Genomic DNA, 6000 nt, shown 5'->3' with positions numbered 1-6000 from the left:
ACCTGAGCACACGGACACACACACATTCAATCTGTGTTAATTGGAACCACACGGGCTGCACGTGTGCGTCATATGTGAAGAGCTGAGCTGGAGGCATGGGTGGGGGTCTATATACGAGGTAGATTCCCAGCTGCCTCAGTCTGAAGATGGCACTCTTTCACTATGGTGGTCAAGGTGTTGTCAGGGGAGACACATGCCCAAACACACAACCGCGCATCCCACACACACAAAAATACAAACGCTTAAATCAGGTTTCATTCAGCATTTGAGTAATCTCGTCCAAAATAACATCGTACTAAAATTCCTTGCACTACAAAAAATGTAAAGGGCCATATTTAGTCTCTTATCTCGAATATTATCCAATCCAAGTTATTCGATTTCTGCTTTAAACTTGTCTTTATAGAGAGTCAGTTTACTTTGGAAAACTGTCTAAATATAAAAACATTTGATTGTGTGATAATAGGCCTAATAACACTAATCTGGCAGAATGAGTCTGTTTTTTAAGAAGGGATTAGAAATGTTCAATGTTGTTATTTAGAATATAACATATATTATAAATCAAAACAATATTTTGGTCAAGTAAGATTCGGTTGATCATACTGCTTTTACGGACCACTCTGGTTATGAACATGGTGGTGTTAAAAGGCTGGGGTAAAATCACAACTGTACATATATAGGTAGAAAGTGAGACTAGAGTGCCGATATGGTCATTAGAGAGACTGGGAGTGCAAATATGTTGGACCCAGAAAAAATTACCAATCAGAGCAAACTAGGCTTTCAGAAAAAGGGACTTAAAAAGACAGGTGCTAAAACAGAGTGTTTTAGACAGAGGGTGAATGCAGGTGTGTTTATAGGGACTGTATGACAAAAATAAGGTTTATTTTTACATTAAAGCATGTTAACATGTTCTAGTATAAACTCAAAAATACCATATGAACCGGAACATTTACATAATATGTCACCTTTAAAATGCACTAAATATCTTCATTTGTTAATCGGTGTTGGAGAATGAATATGGGGGCATGGGCTATACCATTTTAACTGAGTCTTTTTTTTATTTGAGTGAACTGACCCTTTAACTACACTCAGACCAGCTTGTACTGTATGTTACTGTACATCTACAACAGCTGAAGGGTGCCAAATGAACACAGGCCTAGAGACTAATTTGGAACAGAGCCACTGTCCAACTGTGCACTAGCCACCTTTAGCTCGATCACCATGGTGACAGCATGCGGCCCTGTCCCACAGCATTTATCCCCCCAACCCCAATAAACACCCTGATTGATAGACTGTCTGTGGAGCTCTGTGCATACATCAGTGCAAATGTCTCGTGAAAGTGTGTTATACGTGCATACCGACATGCACTTGTGTGCAGGACGTTTGAGAGCGTAGGTGGAGGACTAGCTGTCAGAACAGATTAGGGTGTTGCCGAAGCGCTTGACAACTCAAGCACTTTATTATTAGCTAGGCAGGACCCTCATCAGGAGGGGGTCTTCCAAAAACATCCCTGATGAAATATTTTCACAGCAAGTGGAGAAGGGAGCAGGGGAGGTGTCCCAAAACACGCCTGATGAAATAGAAAAAAGAAAGAAAGGCAGAAGAAAAACAAAACGGTAGCGTGGCATGGGCGCTTCAGAGCAGTGAACTGAGCAGAGGAAGCGGGTAGTATATTAGACAGCTAAATGGCCGCACTCGCCTTTGGTTGTTGTTGACTTTAGGAGGGTTTTTAAAGTGTCTGACTAAGTTGCCTCGCTCCCTTTAAAGAGGCCCTCGAGAACAACTTTGTTCTTCAAGTGGAACAACAGCAGTTTATCTTCTACTCGGCGGACAGTGTGACAGACTGCTGTTCATTATCTCCTTTGTTTTGTTGTTGCTCTTTTCATTTATTCTGAATGTGCTGATCTTCCATCTTTTTAAAAGAGTTGTTTTTATTAAAAGGTCAGCGTGTAATATTTAGGATGTATTAGCAAAAATGTAGTTTAATATATGTATATTGTTCTTCTATCACCTAAAACTAATAACCGTGTTTTCTTTAGTTGAATAGAGGCCCTTCATATTTACATTAGAAGCAGGTCCTCTTCCACGGAGTCCGCCATGTTACACCAAAATGTTACTACAGTATTTCTAAACTTCTTTATAATTAATTAATAAAATGTATGAACTAATTTGAGTTTAAGGGAATATTTTTTGCTTTCTTACAGAGAATTAGATGATGAAGATAGACACACACAAACACACACACACACACAACACACACACACACAACACACCCCACACACACACACACAAACACACACACCACACACACACACACACCCCACACACACACACACACCACACACACACACACCACACACACACACACACACACACACACACACACACACGCACTGTGCAACGTGATCATTCAACCATTTCTGTCTCTGACAGGCTGGTGTGTTGACCACAAAATACACTCATGAAGGATGTTACTCACCACACAAGCAACCCAATCCATCCTCCCTTCTAGAGAGAGAGGGAGAAGGAAAGAGAGAGAGAAGGAAAGAGAGAGAAGAGGGAGAAGGAAGAGAGAAGAGAGAGAGAGAGAGAAGGAGGAGGAAAGAGAGAGAGAAGGAAGAGGAAGAGAGCAAGGGAGAAGAAGAAATAGAGAGAGAGAGAGAGATAGAATGGAGAGAGAGAGAGAGAGAAGGAGTAGAGAGAGAGAGAGAGAGACGAGGAAGGAGAGAGAGAGAAAGAGAGAGACGAGAAAGAGAGAGAGAGAGAGAGAGAGAGAGAGGAGGAAGGAGAGAGAGAAGAGAGAAGGAGAGCGACGAGAGAGGAGAAGGAGAGAGAATGAGAGAGATCCTTCTCTCTCTCTCTCTATCCTTCTCTCTCTCTCTCTCTCTCTCTCTCCTTCTCTCTCTCTCTCTATCCTTCTCTCACTCTCTCTCTCTTACCTGTCCCCTGCCCAAAGCTCTCTGCTCTCCCCATTTGTATGAGTGGTTATCCGTGTGGTAACTCTATCCCCTTCCTTTCATGTAAAATACATTGTGCCGAGCCTCCTCCCTCCACTCCTGCACTCCTCCTACCCCCACCCCCCCACCCAGTTCCCCCGGCCTGGGGAGGTGTAAAACTATACCTCTCTTTATACCTCCAAAAATGCCCCTTTTTCAGGTGTAGTAGGAAGCTATAAAGGAAAAAAAGAAGTGAGGGAGTGAAAGGGAAGAACAGGGTGAGTCTGTGGAGCAGGGAAGAGGTGGAGGAGGAGGAGGAGGAGAGGGAGGAGGTGTTTGGGTGAAAAGGTACTCTCCCGAAACATCTCTCCCTCTCCCTCTCCCTCTGGTTCTACCAGCCTCTCCTCGTACGAATTTGCCAAGAGCTGCTTAGTGTTACTCACAATTCGAAGGGCGCAGAAATGAAAGTATATTCACACACAGTAAAGTATCACATGTCTGTAGGCCTTTGTCTTGGAATCACCCAGGGAGAGAACAAATACAAAAATAGAGCAAAAACAAGACGCTGACCTCTACATCGAACCCCCAGGACAATACGCACAATCGTAGAAACGAGAAAACAACGCGCAGCATGGTCGCTCCAAGCTATACAGCACAGTCATGTTATTATTCAAGACAAAGAAAGGAGTTACGGTGTATTTGAAAAGGCTTACGAATGGCTCAGTCTGAAAGAAGCAATACATATAACAAAGAAATAATCATTGTTTGTGTGGATATTCCTTTAGCAAAGATTTATTTTAAATGTTCTTATTCCATCTTCCCAAATGTTAATATATGCTGGCTGTCTTAGTGTTCTCCTGATCCTGAACTCATCGAACCATCGTGAAAGGGATTTGTCATACAGTTAGACACGAGACCAGGAGTTTTCGTCACAGATATTTATACTACTTTCGGAAATGTATTTGATCAATCATGAACATAATCAGCAGATTGATCAATAATGGAAATAATAGCATAAAGACTGGTAACAGTGGGAACAGGGCATCTAGCTGTGATGTCAACTAGCATGTTGAACGATCAAAGAATAACACATTTGATGAGATTAGATATCCGACTTGTGTAATGACAGAATCTTTACACTCAGACTCCCTACATCTGTCATAATGGGCAACTTACAACGTAATGTAATGAATCACATTTTCTTAAAGTTATTGTCACACAAACAGTAGGTAGGCAGAAATAGACCAGTCACCATAACCACCGTCACACTTCACCTCACAACTCAATGAAGTGTCTTATATCTTACTAAACCATCTCTACATCCTCCTGTTGAGATCGCTACCCCGCATGTCCATTTCAAAGCAGAAATTACACTTTTACAATATTAAGTGCTGCTGATTTGTACAACACAATGCTTTTTCTTCTCATTAGAAGACAAGAAATCGTGAATTATGAAGTGAAAATAATAATGTCTTCGGTGTTTATCCCATTTGTACCAATGGACCATTTGTAGTCAGCGCATTCGACTCATTTTAGAATCCCATACATTTGTATTTAATCAATTTCTAGGGAATACACGCGTTTATGGAAGAAGAGCAGTCCAGCAGAACAGTGTTAGGCCCCCCCTGCCATCCTGGTGGTCTTCATAGCTGCCATTTAAATTGGCTCCTCATTGTCTCAGAGAGCCAGGGGATCACAGACATGATTTAATGCAGCTTTACTCAATGGAGACAAATGAAAAGTCACTGATGGATGTGTGTGTATACGTCCATGTGTGTGTGTGTGTGTGTGTGTGTGTGTGAGACGGTTCTGCGCTGTTAATTGTGAAGCGTTTGGCCTCGACTGCCCCTGCTCAGCTAATCTGATGAGAGTGATTAAAAAAACAACTGGGGGAAACCTAAACCAGTCCATGGTTGACCAGTCACGCACACATGCACATGCACATGCACGCGCACACACACACACACACACACACACACACACACACACACACACACACACACACACACACACACACACACACACACACACACACACACACACACACACACACACACACACACACACACACACACACACACACACACACACACACGTTGGCAGAAGTACACGGGAAGAGATAACTGCAATGTGAACAGAAAGATGAAAATTCATTGAATGCGAGATCATCTGATTCAAAAAGTGACTCAGCTCCATGCGGCAGGATAACAGATTAGTAACCAAGGTAGAAGTTGTGAAAGTTTATGGGATATAATATTACAGACATGTCTTCACTCTGATATTTTAGGACAAATCTATCTTCGACTCGAGACATTTCAAGGTACAAATTGTGCCGCCAAATGTTCAACCTACAAAACTTTATTTCAAATTCTAGTGCACACACACATAAACCAAGTAGTATGTCATGCAAAATTAATATAAAAATAGAATAGAACTCGGAGAGAGCCAACAAGGCCCTATCTCCTTATGTTAACGAAAGTCAAAAATAAATTGTGTCTCAGCCCCGTGATCCCGATCAGCTCCTAAATGAAATGTCTTCTTCTTTGGTCTATACCCTACACATTTCTACCAAGCTTCATAAACATTAGGCAAGTACTTTTCTGTTAATCCTGCTGACAAGTAGAAATACAAACTGAACTGAAAATAAATCTTATTTTCACTAGGCCTTCATTAGAATAGTTATATTTCATAAAATGACCAGATGCTGCAGTCATAAAAAATTAAGAGCCATTAGTTGAATATATGATATTGTTTAACAAGATAAATAAAGGGGAAAATGTATGTTAGAGAACACTTTTGGATAATACGTTTTCCAACTACACGCACTTGTATTTACTCCATGTTATGTTGCAGAATCCGGCCTGATGGAGAATAGAGTGAGTGGGCTACAACAGTAAAAGCTCTTCTCTGCTGCTGCTCTGAGACCTGAAGAAACACAACACCATCCTTCTGCAAATCCGCCCCCCCCCCCCCCTCACCCTTCCTCATCCCCAACTCGACCGCAGCTACCGCACCCCCCGCTCGGTCCCCATACCGCAGCCTTCCCCCTCCGAATCCACCAACCCAC

At 42.1% G+C, this 6000-nt stretch overlaps 1 protein-coding gene across 12 annotated transcripts in view; it reads right to left on the bottom strand.

Annotated features, from left to right (window-relative positions):
• eya4 (EYA transcriptional coactivator and phosphatase 4) overlaps window positions 1-6000 on the bottom strand; it is a 40991-nt gene that overhangs the window by 24323 nt on the left and 10668 nt on the right. The window lies entirely within an intron of this gene.

The sequence above is a fragment of the Trematomus bernacchii genome, unplaced genomic scaffold (genome assembly GCF_902827165.1).
Source record: "Trematomus bernacchii unplaced genomic scaffold, fTreBer1.1, whole genome shotgun sequence".
NCBI lineage: Eukaryota > Metazoa > Chordata > Actinopteri > Perciformes > Nototheniidae > Trematomus > Trematomus bernacchii.
The sequence above is the reverse complement of the archived record's forward strand: the minus strand, read 5'-3'. Positions and strand labels throughout refer to the sequence as shown.